The sequence below is a fragment of the Callithrix jacchus genome, chromosome 11 (genome assembly GCF_049354715.1).
Source record: "Callithrix jacchus isolate 240 chromosome 11, calJac240_pri, whole genome shotgun sequence".
Taxonomy (NCBI): domain Eukaryota; kingdom Metazoa; phylum Chordata; class Mammalia; order Primates; family Cebidae; genus Callithrix; species Callithrix jacchus.
In genome coordinates this window covers 96,251,322-96,267,500 of record NC_133512.1, presented here as the reverse complement: position 1 = coordinate 96,267,500, position 16,179 = coordinate 96,251,322, and the positions used below count along the sequence as shown (strand labels likewise).

Here is a 16,179-nt window from a genome sequence, read left to right as displayed (position 1 = left end):
TCAGGGCCCACCCACTTCCTCTCATTTTAGTTGTCCCTTTCAAGACCATGTCTCCAAATACAGTCACATTCTGAGATCCTGGGAGCTAGGACTTCAGCACGAGTCATGTGGGGAAAACGGTGCAGCCCATAACAAGATGCTGTCTAGAAGAATGAAATACACCAGTGTCGGCAGGAAGCGTGCTGCGGGCTGCTCCTCGCCCTTCTCTCTCTCTCTGTATGACTGCGTGTGTGGCTGTGTGTGTGTGTGAATGTCTGTTAATGTGTGTATGTGCATGTGTGTGAGTGTATGTGTATGTGTGTGAATGAGTATGTGTGTGTGAATGTGTGTGTATGTGTGTGAGTGTATGTGTGTGTGTGAATATGTGTGAATGTGTGAGTGTATGTGTATGTGTGTATGAATGTGAATGTGTGGATGTATGTGCATGTGTGTATGTGTGTGTATGTGCATGTGTGTATGTGCATGTGTATGTGTATATGTGTGTGCATGTGTGTATATGTGTATGTGTGGCATGTGCATGTGTGTATATGTGTGTGTGCGTGTGTGGGTATGTATGAGTGTGAATGTGCGTGTACATATGTGTTTGTGCATGAATGTGGGTACGTGTGTGTTTTTGTGTGTACATGTGTGAGAGCGTGTGTGTGTGTGGAATCTCCTTCCTACAGTACTTTTACTTGCTAACTACCTTGATAGTATCCTCAAAGTTCTCTTCAGGCCCATTGAAATCTGCTCCGTAGGGAGAGCTGAGAGAAGGGCACACAGCTAATCTACCCTGGCCATTCCTCAAAAGGGGTAGCCACCTGTCCTGCTCCCAAGCAAGGAAAGGGGTGACCAGGCACCGTGGGTTCTTTGGCGCCGTTCTCTGCAGGTGTGGGAATGGATGTCTGCAACTTCCAATCACACTGCTGTTTTCATGATGCAGTTCAGGATTCCCAGCTCTGTGCCAGAATTCCAAAAAAATACAATGATGAACTCCATGGTCCCTCCCCTCCAAGAACTCGCAGGCTGGTAGGGAGGACCGGCCAGCGGTTGTCACTGGTTTTGCAGTTAACAGGCAGCACACTCCAATTCCAGCAGCTCCACCTAACAGCGGGCACACAGCATGCCGGACCTGTCCTGGGGTCTCCCTGAAAATACTGTGTTCAATTTTCCTACACAGCCCTCTCCAGATTGTTCGCCAGCTCCCCTCTTGCGGGTTTTCTAAGGATTACAGCGTGCCGGAAGACTTCTCTAAACTCTCCACCTATACAAGACCTAGGAAGTCAATACTATTACCCCTTCTTAGAGACCAGAAGCTGAGGCCCAGAGTGGGTGACGTTTGCCCACGTTTTTAAAACCGAATGAGATCATGTAGCTCCCCAGTTCTGCAGGTGGCCTTTTGGCTGAGAAATGTTTTCAAGTGAAGTCTTACGTGGAAAACATTACGTATGTAAAACAGATAAAGGCAGACCAGTTCCAGTTGAAAGAAGAGGACGACCCACCCCCACTCCCAGGACCCAGAAGCACCCAGGCCAATCCTGAGGGACCCGAAGACTATGTCTGATAACATCCTCCTTTAACCAGCGAGACAACTGAGTCCAGAAATGGAGCAGTGCAGGAGCCTGACCTGCCCTCTGGTGTGATACTCACAGCACGACAGACCTGACCACGCAGTACATACGGTACGTAGTGCCCAGCCCTTCCCCAAAACAGCCTTCAGCCATTTGTCAGTTTGACTGTGCCTAGGAAAACAAAGAGAATACTCTGACTTTTCAAAAATGGTTAGGGGCCAGGTGTGGTGGCTAATGCCTGTAATCTTAGCACTTTGAGAGGCCGAGGTGGTGGATCACCTGAAGTCAGGAGTTCAAGACCAGCCTGACCAACATGGTGAAACCTCATCCCTACTAAAAATACAAACATTTGCCTTGTATGGTGGTGGGTGCCTGTAATCTCAGCTACTTGGGAGGCTGAGGCAGGAGAATCACTTGAACCTGGAAGGCAGAGGTTGCAGTGGGCCAAGATTACACCACTGCACTCCAGCCTAAGCAACAAGAATGAAATTCCGTCTCAAAAAGAAAAAAAAAAAAAGGGTCAGGTATATCACGTTCTTCTGCACTGGAGGGATTACAAGGGGGAAAAATGAATAGGCATGAGTCTTCCGGGAGCTGTTAGTCCTGATTTCAGAGGATCCGAAACAGCTCACAAGCCCGTTAGAGTGGGGACTTGAAGTGGTCAGGTGATCAATGGCATTTTACCTAAGTATGAATGACTGTGAGCTGATGGTCCCACGGATCTTCTCTGCAGTTATTCCTCTGGTCCCTAAGTGTATAATTGGGATAGACATGCCTAGCAATTGGTAGAATCCTTAAATTGATTCCCTCCTCTGTAAGAAGGACCATTACAGAAGAGTCAGCTAAGAGGAAGCCCTGAAACTTCTCATCCCCACTCCTTGCACAGCCTTCCGAGACAGTAAATCAGAAGGAAAAACACCACATTCCAGAACACTTGCAGAGATTAACACCAGCAAAGATTTCAAGGATGCAGGGGTAGTGGTCCCATCATATCCCCATTCAACGTCCCTGCAAGTCCCCTACAAAAATCAAATGGACTGTAGCAAATGACAGTAACTGTTTTAAGCTTAATCAGGTGGTAGCTCCAACTGTAGCTGTGCTGTCTTCAGTGGAGAGTAGCAACAAGACTTTGGCACTTGGTATAGAGCAATTATTCTGGAAAATTCATTCTTCTTGGTCCCCATCAATGAAACAGTCTGCCCCTACATGGTAGGGATGGCACAATCCACTAGACTTCCCCAGGCTGTGTCAACCCTCTGCTGTCTGTCGCACGTGCTCTGCAGGTACAGTGCTCATCTGGACCTTCCACAGCACATCATGCTGTTCCGCCACATTGCTGATGTCATTCAATCAGACCTGGTGCCGTAGAAAACTGTGTCCGAGAATTTCAGAACAGCTCTATTTGTAAAAGCTCCAAACTGGAAACAGTGTGGTGCCATCGACTGAATTGCAGCCCACCAAATTCATACGCTGAAATCCTGACCCCTAGTATCTTAGAATGATACTGACGGTATTTGAAGATGGGGCCTTTAAAGAGGTAATTAAGTTAAAATGGGGTTGTTAGAGTGAGCCTTCATACAATCTGATCAGTGCCCTTTTAACAAGAGGAAATTACAACACATACAGAGAGAACCCCATGGGTGTGTGCACACCTAAGAAAGAGCACAGATGGACACAGCAAGAAGGTGGCCACCTGCAAGCCAAGGACAGAGTCCTCAGAGGAGTCCAACCCTGCGGCAGCTTGCTCTTGGACCTGCAGCCTCCAGAACTATGAGAAATTAACTTCAGGCCAGGTGTGATGGCTTATGCCTATAATCCCAGCACTTAAGAGGCCAGTGGCGGGGAGGGGGGTCGGATCACAAGGTCAGGAGTTCAAGACCAGCCTGGCCAACATGGTGAAACCCCATCTCTACTAAAAATACAAAGATTATCTGGGCATGATTGTCCACGTCTATAATCCCAGCTACTCGGGAAGCTGAGGCAGGAGAATCGCTTGAACCCGGAAGATAGAGGTTGCAGTGAGCTGAGATGGTGCCACTGCACTCCAGTCTGGATGACAGAATGAGACTCCATCTCAAAAAAAGAAAGAAAGAGAGAGAGAAGGAAGGAAGGGGAAGGGAAGGGAAGGGAAGGGAAGGGAAGGGAAGGGAAGGGAAGGGAAGGGAAGGGAAGGGAAGGGAAGGGAAGGGAAGGGAAGGGAAGGGAAGGGAGGAAGGAAGGGGGGAGGGAGGGAGGGAGGGAGGGAGGGAGGGAGGGAGGGAGGGAGGGAGGGAGGGAAGGAAATTTTGGTTGTTAAACCACCAAGTCTGTAGTATTTTGTATGGCAGCCTGAGCAAACTAAAATACCAAGCTATTCATGAACAAAATATTGAATACAAACCACATGATTTTAACGATAAAAAACTACTCATCAATAAAAAGTAAACTACTGATGCATGAAACAATAAGTCTCAAAAATGCTATGCTGAATGAAAGAAACCTTACGCAAGGTTTCCTACCATATGTCATATCCTTTCAGTTACATGAAATTCTACAGCAGGCAAAACTAATATATGCTAAATAAAATCAGAATAGTGCTTGCTTGTGGTGCCAGATGGTAATGAGCATTGACAGGGAAGGAACGTGCAGGAACTTTCTAGGTTTCTTTTTTTTTTTTTTTTTTTTTGAGATGGAGTCTCGCTGTGTGGCCCAGGCTGGAGTGCTGTGGTGCAATCTCTGCTCACTGCAACCTCCGCTCCCCCGGGTACAGGCAATTCTCCTGCCTTAGCTTCCTGAGTAGCTGGGACTGTATATGTGTGTCCTATGAAAAAATGGCACTTTTATTTTAAAATGAACTTCAAATCTTGTTCTCAACAAAGACTAAAGAAACAATATGGTTGACAATAAATAATATTTTAGAACATATGAATTAATCATTGATTTTGTATTTTTAGTAGAGACAGAGTTTCACCATGTTGGCCAGGCTAGTCTTGAACTCCTGACCTCATGACCTGCCCACCTTGACCTCCCAAAGTGCTAGGACTACAGGGGTGAGCCACTAAGCCCAGTGGTTCTGTATTTTTTTAAAAGGGTTTAGTTACACTTGAGAAAGCGTAAGTTCAGTTAACCTGAGAAACAGAAGCAGTAGGAGATACATATGAAGAAATGTATGCCAGGAATTGGTTGGTGCAAAATGATAGGGGCTGGCAAAGCGAGTGTGAAATCTGTAGGGCAGGCCCTAAGGAAGGGCTGTTCATGACTCGTTTTCCTCCCCCTTGGGAAAAATCTTGGAAATAAAAATTCTATGATGCAGCTGTTTTATGAAACAGTCTGGCAGTTACTCAAAAAATTAAACATAGAGTTACCGGATGTAATTCTACTCGTATGTATATACTCAAGAGAACTGAAAACTTATGTCCACACAAATGTGTACATGAATATTCATAGCAGTACTATTTATAACAGCGCCAAAGTGGAAACCACCTCAATATTCACCAGTTAATGAACAGATAAATAAATGCGGTATTTTCAAACAATGGCTCATTATTCAGCCATAAAAAGGAATGAAATACTGACAGATGCCGCAACATGGATGAAAGGTGCATTTTATGGTATGTAATATCTCAATTAAAAAATAAAGTTCCAGGCCAGGCGCGGTGGCTCATGCCTGTAATCCCAGCACTTTGGGAGGCCAAGGCAGGTGGATCACAAGGTCAGGAGTTCGAGACCAGCCTGGCCAACATGGTGAAACCCCGTCTCTACTAAATATACAAAAATTGGCTGGGCACAGTGGTGTGCACCTGTAGTCCCAGCTACTCAGGAGACTGAGGCAGGAGAATTGCTTGAACCTAGAAGGCAGAGGTTGCAGTGAGCTGAGATTGCACCACTGCACTCCAGCCTGGGTAACAGAACGAGACTCCTACTCAGAAAAAAAGTTTGGGCACAGTGGATCATGCCTGTAATTGCAGCACTTTGGGAGGCCAGGGTGGAAGGGTAGCTTGAGCCCAGGAATTCGAGACCAGCCTGAGCAACATAGCGAGGTCATGTCTCTACAAAAACTAATATGAAATTTAAAAATTAGGTGGGTGTGTGTCGTGGCACATTCCTGTAGTCCCAGCTACTTAAGAGGCTGAGGCAGAAAGATCGCTTCAGCCTGAGAGGTCGAGGCTGCGGTGAGCCCTAATCACACCACTGCACTCCAGCCTGGGCAACAGAGCAAGACTCTGTCTCAAATAAATAAATATAAATAAATAAACACAATTCAAACTCTTCTCTTTGAACATGGTGTATATGCACCTTTCTCAGAAAGAAAGATTTTACTTTATTTCAGCAACCAAACCATATAATGGTTGCAAAGCTCCCACAATAAAATCTGTGTCCTAAAGTTGTGCTGACTCACTTTTTTTCTTCGTGTTTTGAGGATATGACACACATACAGTGCAGTATACACATTTTCATTGACCGGCCCAATGCACGTTTGTATAAGTACGCTCCATGAAGCCTTCGCCCTCTCCCAGATCAAGAAGACACAGAACACTCTGGCACTCTAAAGGGCTCTTGCTTCCTCTGAGTAACCAGCAGCCCTGTTTCTGGTTCCCAAACAGGGATGCTGGTTACTGACAGATCTGCTCTGTCACTTTAGGGTAGCTTTGCCTTTCCTTGCTCCCTCCGCATGCTGTGGGGATTCAGGCTGTGATATCACAAGCTCTATTTCTGCAGAAACTTCACAGAAATAGAGCCCTGCATCCCATGAGCTGCTTCGGCTCCACATCATGTCTGCAAGATGCACATGCCACAGTGGGTCCATTCTCCTACCAACGGACATTTGGGTTGTTTCTGGTTTGAGGCTATTATGAATAAAAGCTTACTTTTAATATTATTATTATTTATTTATTTTTTTTTTTTTTTTGAGACGGAGTTTCGCTCTTGTTACCCTGGCTGGAGTGCAATGGTGCGATCTCGGCTCACCGCAACCTCCGCCTCCTGGGTTCAGGCAATTCTCCTGCCTCAGCCTCCCGAGTAGCTGGGATTACAGGCACGCACCACCATGCCCAGCTAATTTTTTGTATCTTTAGTAGAGACGGGGTTTCACCATGTTGACCAGGATGGTCTCAATATCTTGACCTCGTGATCCACCTGCCTCGGCCTCCCAAAGTGCTGGGATTACAGGCTTGAGCCACCGCGCCCGGCCGCTTACTTTTAATATTATTAACGAGCAAGAAGGACCTTCCTATCGAGCCTGCAGAAAGGAGGCTCAGAAGCTTGGCTTGGGCGTCATTCATGCCCATCTGTCTGCCCCTACCAAGCAAAAGAGGTCACTGACCTATGCGCAAGAAGTCTATACTAACACACTGGGTTTTAGAGAAAAGAAAAGCTTTCTTTGCAAGTTGACCAACAAGGAGACAGGAGTCCAGCTCCAATCAGTCTCGCTGTGCTGCCTTTAAGGAAATCACTTATTAGAAAAGGGTTAGAGGGTGGGTTCCAGGATTTGCAGGAGACTGGCAGAAGGAAAGAGGAGGTCTGGAAAGCCCTCAGACATGCGCAGTTATCTCTTCATGCCTCCTCGTGGGTCCCGTGTGCAAATTAAATTCCAGGACAGCTAGCATGAAACACGCGTGGAAATCCTGGCCGTGACATCAGCAAGCTCCTTCTGCAGAAACTCCAGTTGGCCATATTGGTTCCAACTGGTTCCTGCCATTTTTTTTTTTTTTTTTTTTTGAGGCGGAGTTTCGCTCTTGTTACCCAGGCTGAAACGCAATGGCGCAATCTCGGCTCACCCCAACCTCCGCCTCCTGGGTTCAGGCAATTCTCCTGCCTCAGCCTCCTGAGCTGGGATTACAGGCACGCGCCACCATGCCCAGCTGATTTTTTGTATTTTTAGTAGAGACGGGGTTTCACCGTGTTGACCAGGATGGTCTTGATCTCTTGACCTGGTGAGCCGCCCGCCTCGGCCTCCCAAAGTGCTGGGATTACAGGCATGAGCCACCACGCCCGGCCCCATTTTGTTATCTCACAAGCAGATGGAGTTTCAGTGTTTCCACAGGTTGCTTCTCTTACCTCAAAAATGTGTTCATCCTGGGATTAACTCCTTGGCGCAGTTTCAGTATCTGCCCCAGGAGGTCACTACTGCCCATTGTGTCTGCCCCCAAGAGGCTGCAAGAGGTCCCCACCCATCCCCTTCCACTCACAGACCCTGAGGCAGAGTTTGTCTGGTGTCAGGCAAAACAGTCAGAATCCTCAAGTCGGGAAGGTCAAGTCTCCTCGGATGAGTTCAGAAGAAATTTTGCAAGCATTTGGCTGAACTTGTGCGCTGATGTCTAAACGTTGAGTCATGGAGACTGAAGAACTAAAAGGCAGTCAGATAACCCTTTGGCTCATCTTTAGGTTTCTTCATGTTTTCTGAAAGCTTGTTCTTTTTCTTAAGTTTATTTCAAAAATGCTAAAAATTGGGCCTTGCCTAGAGAAAGAGAGTCCCTCTGGATTTGGACCTCACCTGATATGAGACTTTCCCTGTTTTCTCAGCAGAGGGGTGAGGACCCTGTGGACCTCTGAACGACTGGATTCCACCTGCTGGGTGGAGCTTACAGGCAGGGGCCTGGGGCTGTGATGCCCTGCATGATGTCATCAGGCTTTGTGAGGCGTCCTGCACTGCCTTTTAAGTACTATTGTGTGGTCCAGCAACCCAGCACAACTAGGTATCTGCTCGGAACCCAGCCACCATAAAGCCTGCTATCTAAAAAACTTCACATCTCTCAGTTCATTCAGGCCAGACCCCTGCCTCATTTCACCTGTGACTCTGCTTGGAAAATACAGCAGTTACAAAGCAGCCATTGCAGTTATCTCAGCGGTAAGTGAAGTGAGCGCCACGTGTCAGAAGTGGGACAAAGATAAGGGGAAACCTCTTTCACTTGGAATCAGCAGAAGCAACTCATCCAATCACTGCGTTTGGAAGGAGATGCTGGCTCTGGGGATTAGGATTAAGAAGATTTATTTTACTTTTTAAAAGAGGAGAGGGAAGGGGAGAGGGAAGGGGAAAGGAAGGAGGGAAAAGTCTGATGCAGATTTGGGCTAGGGTTTTGGGGTGTGGGGGGCATATGGGTGACTATTAGCTGCATCCTTTTCTCTACAGGATTCTTTCAGTCATCTGCTAAGTATCTTTAATGCACTTAAGATTTTATTTGCTGTACTTATGAATCCTCATTGAAATACATTTTACAAATTCTGTGCTTTTCTAGCATTGAATTCAGCATTTTTTAGTGAAGAAAATAACTGAACATAGTTTTCTTCTGAAGACACAAGGTCCAAAAGCCAACTGCAGACCTATTAGGTCTATCTCTCGGTAAGAGGGGTTTTCTGTGTTTTGTGAGAGTGTAGCAGGTGGGTTGGGAGGTGAGGTGCTTGTCCCAGGGAAAACGTAATATAAGAGCTCATATTAGTAAATAAGAATATTGAGGGGGTTGGGGATGTGTTCATAAGTGTTCACACCTAAAGAGAATTCCCCCAAAGTTTTCCTGATGTATTAGAATCTTTCTAGAGAATAATTTATTTTTCAGTAATAATCCTATTGACACAGGATTCTTTTAGTGCCGCTTTGCCAGCTGAAAATCTCTACAGCTGGCTCAGCACCCCTGCCTAGGACTCACTCGGCTCTGGGCTCACCTCTGGGCTCGCTCTGCCCACTCAATCCAGCAGGCTGTGCTCAGCTTACACTACCAGCCTAGATTCCACACCCACAACCACTCTGTGCTTAGCCCATGGCTGGCCTGAGTGTGCCGCAACCATCTTCCACCTTGGGCACCATCATCTGGATGAGGGGAAACATGGTGGTGGTGCCTGAAAACTCAGAGATGGCAGCAGTCACAGAGCCCCAAGGGGTGTTACGGCTCTCACCTGGGGGATCCCAAGGTCTGAGCCCCCATTGACTGTTACAGCCCTTTCTCTCCTTCTTGCCACCTGCAGTGTGGTGAACCAGGTTGGGGAGAAGGGTGTGTTGTGGCTCGTTTGTGTGGCTGCAAACAGGGCAAGTGGTGTGTTTCAGCTCATTTGTGCTACAGCTCATTCTTTCCCACCATCCCACTCTGGCCCCCTGGGCTGGCCTGGCCCCACCATCACTTCCTGTCATGTAGGGTGGCTGCCTGGCACTGGCAGAGGGTGGGAGGGCTACAGTGTTACAGCTCCTTTTGCACCCGCCATTCAGCAAGTCCTGGGTCCTTGTCCCACATCCAAGAAGAATGAGGTTACACAGACACTAGAGAGTGAGCAAGGCAGAACAGCTCTTGATAGGAGAGGGGATCCAAAGTGAGTCACCCTCTGAGTGAGAGGGGGCCCAAAGGCAGGCAGTCCCAACGTGTGGCTGTGTCCAGGGTTTTCATGGGATCAGAATGGGGGAGTGTGTGCTGGAAAGAGCACCACTCCTTCCAGGTGGGTCTAGAAAGAACACATCAAGGAAGTTCTCACTCCAGTCGTGGACTCTGGCAGCTCAGTTTTCAGGCTTTAAGCTGTCTTTGGCTTGAAGGTTGGATTTCACTGGGGACCTGCCCCCTCTGCCTAGGAATTTGTCTGTCTCCTGTTGCTATCACTGTCATATGAATGCATGTGTATATTTGTATATTACATCTGGTTGTCTCCCATCACCTACTGTTTTTAACTAGTTTCTAATTGCTTTTGGTTTTTGGAGAAAATTAACATGGAAGTTAACTTTAGATAACTTTGAAATTGAGATATTTGATAGGGAGATACTGTGGTAGTGTAAATTAAAGCTTTATTCTCTCTTCAGGTGTCCTAATCCACCATTTCCCCTAGTTAGAATTTGCCTTCTTCTCTTTATATATTTGATACTTTTAATGTACATAATCAAATATTTCACTTGTAAAGTGTTATTTATTCAGTCAATGAATCTTTATTTTGCACCCAGGATCTTGGCCAGGCTGTTTAAAGCCTGTGTCCTGGGGGAATATTTCCGTTGTAATGAATGCCCCCAAATCCAACTTTCCATTCCCCTCCCTTAATCCAGTGTCCTCTGGGCTCAGTCCCACATGTGCACCCTGGGCTCCCACAGGTTCAGGATGGCGGATTCTGCAGCTTCCTTGGGAACATGCAGGATAGTACCTTCCCACACAGGCTAAGTTGTAATATGACCATCCTTACTGATCTTGTGGCCAGCATACTATGGCTAATGTGTACTCGCTAAAACCTCACTGGCCGTGAATCAGGATGGAATACAGGTGGAAAGGAATATTGTGGTTGGTGTACTTGACTGGGGAGAAGGGAGGGGTAATTGCAAAGATTACAGGGTAGACGGCTATTGTCGGATGCTATGGTTGCATTTGAAGAAGGCAAGGAAGGCTGAGGGTGGTCATCACGAATTTAGAGCAAAGTATCAGAGTCAGAGGCCCGTGTTAGCATAAGAAGGATCTCATTTCCTACAACCTAAGGGCTGAGAGAGCCAAGGGTAGTGCCCAGGGCCTGATCGTCAGGGCGGCAGAGCTCCAGAGCAGGCTGAATTCTCAAGCTGGGCTGGTCTTCTATCCAGGGAAGGAGGGAGGCTCTGACACTTGGGATGTGGATGCCTGGATGGAGACACACTTGAGACCTGGAATGCTCAGGTCCACAGGAACCCTCTGGGTCTACAGAAGTGGCACACTGCTCCCCAGCAAGGCTAGCTTTCCTCCTCTGCCTTGCAAGGCAATGCGTGCCCTGCCTCAGGACCTTCCCCCAGTACCCTCCTGCGGCGGGATGTTCAGGGCCAGCCACTTGGAGAGTGGCCGAGCCCTAAAATTCCCTTTACCTTTTCCAGGTGCAGGGGACATGGTGTGATGGAAAGGGACGGGGTCCAGAAGGCAACTGGCTGATGTACTCTTGTGTTTATCAGTATCCATGCTTTCTGATGTGGTTTGTTTTCATTTCTAATCTTTTTAGAAAATCTTTATTTTAAAAATAGGAGGCTGAGGCAGGAGAATTGCCTGAACCCAGGAGGCAGAGGTTGCAGTGAGCTGAGATCGCGCCATTGCACCCCAGCCTGGGTAATAAGAGCGAAACTCCGTCTCAAAAAAAAAAAATTTTTTTTCCAATGTAATGTATACAAAAAAAAAATCTTACAAAGAAAATCAGCAGGTCCCTGCCCAATTCCTGCCCAGCCCCCAGTTCAACTCCCTAAATACAATCACCTTTGACTCTTCAATCTGTTTCTATGACAGTTACCTTCATATTTTAAACAGAGTTCATAGATGTCTGCTTTCCGATGAATTTTATACATCAACTTCGTTTCTATTACATGGCCTCCATTTCTTCTAATTTATTTTTCCTAAAAAAAAAGTCTGGGTTTTTTGTTTGTTTGTTTGTTTTTGTTTTGTTTTGTTTGTCTGTTTTGTTTTTTGTTTTTTTGGTTAATGCAGTAATCAGTGTGCTCCTCTTTACCACCCTGTAAATACTGTTCCTTAATTTTTACCATTAGCTGTGTCGTCCACCTAAACTTCTCCATCCCACATGCTCTTCCTCTCAGTGGGGTTGCATCCACCGTCCTGGGCCCATGTCTTTTTTTTTTTTAATGACAGAGTCTTGCTCTGTCTTCCAGACCGGAGTGCAGTGGCATGATCTCAGCTCACCGCAACCTCCACCTCCTGGATTCAGGTGATTCTCCTGCCTCGGCCTCCCACGTAGCTGGGATTACAGGAGCCCACTATCATGCCCTGCTTTTTTATTTTTTAGTAGAGATGAAGTTTTACCATGTTGGCCAGGCTGGTCTCGAACACCTGACCTCAAGTGATCGCCCACCTCAGCCTCCCAAAGTGTGGAATTACAGACGTGAGCCACCATGCCTGACTCGTGTCTTCTTTATTTACTTTTTCCTTTATTTTTATTTGCAACTTAAGGTAGCTTCCCAAAAAAGAATACATGGACAGGAATTTTTCTGTGTCCTTTATATACTTGAAAATATTTTTATTCCACTCCCAAGATTGATTAAATTTTGACTAGACATAGAATTCTGGGTTGAATATCATCTAACAAAATTTTCAAGCTCTTTCTCTATAGTTTCAGAATGCAGTGTGGCTGTTGAGAAGTTCGATGTCATTTTGATACTATCTTGTCTCATTCATTTTATGGGGCATTCTGCGGGCCCCTTTAGTTCTGGAAACGTCTGTGTGGTTGAGTTGACAATGTCCTCTCCATTTTTTGCTAATCACTTTGTGGAACTCATTACTGCTCGGATGTTCTTTCTACCTTCTAGAATGAAACACCACAGCTCTCGACTTTCTCTCAGGCTTCCCTCTGCCATTTTGTTGTACATTTCAAAATATTCCTTTCTCACCATTTTTCTAATGATTTTTATTATTTATTTTGAGACAGTCTCACTGTGTTGCCCAGAATATAGTGCAGTGACATGATCTCTGCTCACGGCAACCTCAGTCTCCAGGGTTTAAGCCATTCTCCTGCCTCAGCCTCCTGAGTAGCTGGACTACTGGTGCATGCCACCATGTCCACTAATCTTTGTATTTTTAGTAGAGATGGGGTTTCACCATGTTGGCCAGGATGGTCTCGAACTCCTGACCTCAAGTGATCTGCCCACCTCAGCCTCCCAAAGTGCTGGGATTACAGGTGTGAGCCACCACACCCAGCCATTTATTAGAATGATTTTTAAATGTGAACAATGATGTTTTAAATTGCAACTGCCTCTTTTTATTCTCTCAATTTTCATTTCTTTCTTCCCCTTTCTGGTTCTATTTGTATTTTCTTTCTCTCTGGAGGCTTTCCTCAAATGTCCTGGCAGTCCTTGGCAGCTGTAGGAGTCAGCTGCGGCTGCCATAACCAAGTCCCACAGACTGGGCGGCTTAGATGACGGACACGATTTTCCCACAGTTGCAGAGGCTGGAGTGGGCATCCAGGTGCCGGCAGGTTTGGTTTCCCCAAGGCCTTTCTTCTGGGCTTGCAGGCGGCTGCCTTCCCGCTGTGCCCTCACAGGGTCTTTTCTCTGCGCAGGCACCTACCTGGGCCCTCAGCCTATTCCCATAAGGGCACCGGTCTTATTGGATTAGGGCCCACCCTGTGACTTCATATAACCATAATCCCCTCCTTAAAAGCTGTCTCCAAATACAGTCACACCGGGGCTTGGTGCTTCCACATGTGAGTTGCAGGGGGACACAGTTCTGGCCATAACAGCATTCAATTCTGATATGGTTCGGCTGTGTTTCCACCCAAATCTCATCTGGAATCCCCACAGGTGTGGGAGGAACCCAGTGGTAGGTAATTGAATCATGGGGGCAGGTCTTTCCCATGCTGTTCTCGTGAGAATGAGTCCCACCAGATCTGATGGTTGTGTGGGGGGAATTTCCCTGGTAAGCCCTCTCTTTGCCTGCTTCCATCCGTGAAGGTGTGACTTGCTCCTCCTTGCCTTCCACTGTGATTGTGAGGCCTCCTCAGCCAGGTGGAACTGTAAGTCCATTAAACTCTTTTTCCTGAATAAATTACCCAGTCTTGGGTATGTCTTTATCGGCAGCATGAATACAGCTTCCAATCCCAAAGTGAGATGCCAACCAGCTGATTGGGATCGCAGGGTGTCGGGCCGACCTTGGCCACAGGTGTGCTGCCTTCAGGGGGACGGCCCAGGCAGCCAGCCGCCATTGTGGGAGCTCTCACACTGCAGCACGCAGAGGTCTTTTCTCCGGGCCCTGTCTTCTCATCCCAGAATGATTCTCCTATCTCCCGCCTCAGACGCAGCAACCTGGCTGCTGGGATCCTGTGTGGGAGGAGGGAAAGCGGACGGACAGACTCAGACCCTCCACATCCACACATTCTAAGTGACACTCCTGGTTTTAGCCCCAAGTTTTCCATGTAAAGGTTCAGCCTCTACCTTCTATTTCTCCAAAGAAGAAACCACTCTGACTCCTGCCTGGATTTTGCTGGGCATGGCTGGGGGAAGAGAGCTGACTATTCTGAATACTAACTGGTGGCCTTCCCCAAGCCTGCAGCCATGTGTGCACCGACTCACTAGGGGCCCCCAAGGTCAGCAAACTTGTTTCCACATTGGAGTCTTCTGTCTCTCCAAATTGTTACCACGTGTCCAATAACTTTCTTTCCTCCAAACGTGTTAAAATCTCACATGCAGTGATGTTCCCTCTAACCACTGTCTTTTCCCATAAGAGTTTTTAGCTTAATTCTTATTCACAATTGAGTCAAGAGGGAGAGAAGACACACACATATAAAGTCTATCATCTTTAGAGGAAACCTCTCAAGACTTTCTTCTTTATTGTTTTATTATTATTATTTTTTTTTTTTTTGAGACGGCGTTTCGCTCTTGTTGCCCAGGCTGGAGTGCAATCTTGGCTCACCGCAACCTCCACCTCCTGGTTCAGGCAATTCTCCTGCCTCAACCTCCTAAGTAGCTGGGATTACAGGAGCGTGCCACTGTGTCCAGCTAATTTTTTGTATTTTTAGTAGAGACGGGGTTTCACCACGTTGACCAGGATGGTCTCGATCTCTTGACCTCGTGATCCACTCGCCTCGGCCTCCCAAAGTGCTGGGATTATAGGCATGAGCCACCGCGCCTGGCCTTTCTTCTTTATTTTTAAGATAAATTACAAACAATTTCAAACCTAAGGAAAATATAGAGAAAAAATCGAGAACACTCAGTGTTCTCATTTATCAAGCTCAATCAAATCACATCATTTTGCCACATTTTCTTCAGAGTTTTTTTTTTTTTAAATCAGCATTAAGAATACGATAGGAGGCTGGACATGGTGGCTCACACCTGTAATCCCAACACTTTGAGAAGCTAAGGGCGTCAGAATTGCCTGAGCCTAGGAGTTTGAGGCCAGCATAGTGAGACCTTGTCTATAACAACAACAGCAACAACAACAAAATATATATATATATAATTATGTATATATGTATAATTATGTGTATATATATATAATTATGTATATATATATAATTATGTATATATATATTAGCCACATGTGGTGGCATGTGCCTGTGGTCCCAGCTATTCAGGAAGCTGAGGTAGGAGGATCACTTGAGCCCAGAAGGTCGAGGCTGCAGTGAGCTATGTTGGTGCCCCTGTACTCCAGCCTGGGTGAAGGGAGTGAGACCCTGTCTCAAAAAAAAACAAAAACAAAAACAAAAAAAAAAACAAAGGATACAGTAGGAGTTCTTCATTCTCCTCCCCTCCGCCATGGAGGTAGTCACTGTTATGTAAATTCACTATTGCATATATCACCATTGTGTAAATTTGTGTACATCATTTACATGCATGGTTTTACTACGTATTGCTGTCCCCATAAGTAATTGCACTGCTCTTCATGTTTTTTGTTGCCCAGGCTGGAGTGTAGCGATGCGATCTTGGCTCACTACAACCTCCACTTCCCACGTTTAAGTGATTTTCCTGCCTCAGCCTCCCAAGTAACTGGAATTACAGGTGCCTGCCACCATGCATGGCTAATTTTTTGTTTTTTTAGTAGAGATGGGGTTTCACCATGTTGGCCAGGCTGGTCTTGAACTCCTGACCTCAGGTGATCCACCTACCTCAGCCTCTCAGAGTACTGGGATTACAGGCATGAGCCACTGCGCCCAGCCAGTGTCTAGTTTTCATTATAATAAACGTTACCTCAATTCTTGTTCCTGTCTCATAATACATCTCTTTAGATGGGAGCTGCAA

At 46.5% G+C, this 16,179-nt stretch overlaps 1 protein-coding gene and 1 long non-coding RNA gene across 4 annotated transcripts in view; one reads left to right on the top strand and one right to left on the bottom strand.

The window, feature by feature from the left end:
• Positions 1-8,098, bottom strand: part of LOC118143738 (uncharacterized) — a 27,392-nt gene extending 19,294 nt beyond the window's left edge. Inside the window, exon 1 of the long non-coding RNA XR_004728125.3 lies at positions 8,023-8,098. This is a non-coding gene — a long non-coding RNA (uncharacterized LOC118143738). The remainder of the gene's footprint in view (positions 1-8,022) is intronic.
• A 115-nt stretch (positions 8,099-8,213) lies between these two features.
• Positions 8,214-16,179, top strand: part of GALNTL5 (polypeptide N-acetylgalactosaminyltransferase like 5) — a 66,046-nt gene continuing 58,080 nt past the window's right edge. For all 3 annotated transcript variants that reach the window (XM_035254334.3, XM_078343427.1, XM_078343428.1), the window contains exons 1-2: positions 8,214-8,376; positions 8,765-8,868. The gene's annotated coding sequence lies outside the window, so the exon portion shown is untranslated. The remainder of the gene's footprint in view (positions 8,377-8,764; positions 8,869-16,179) is intronic.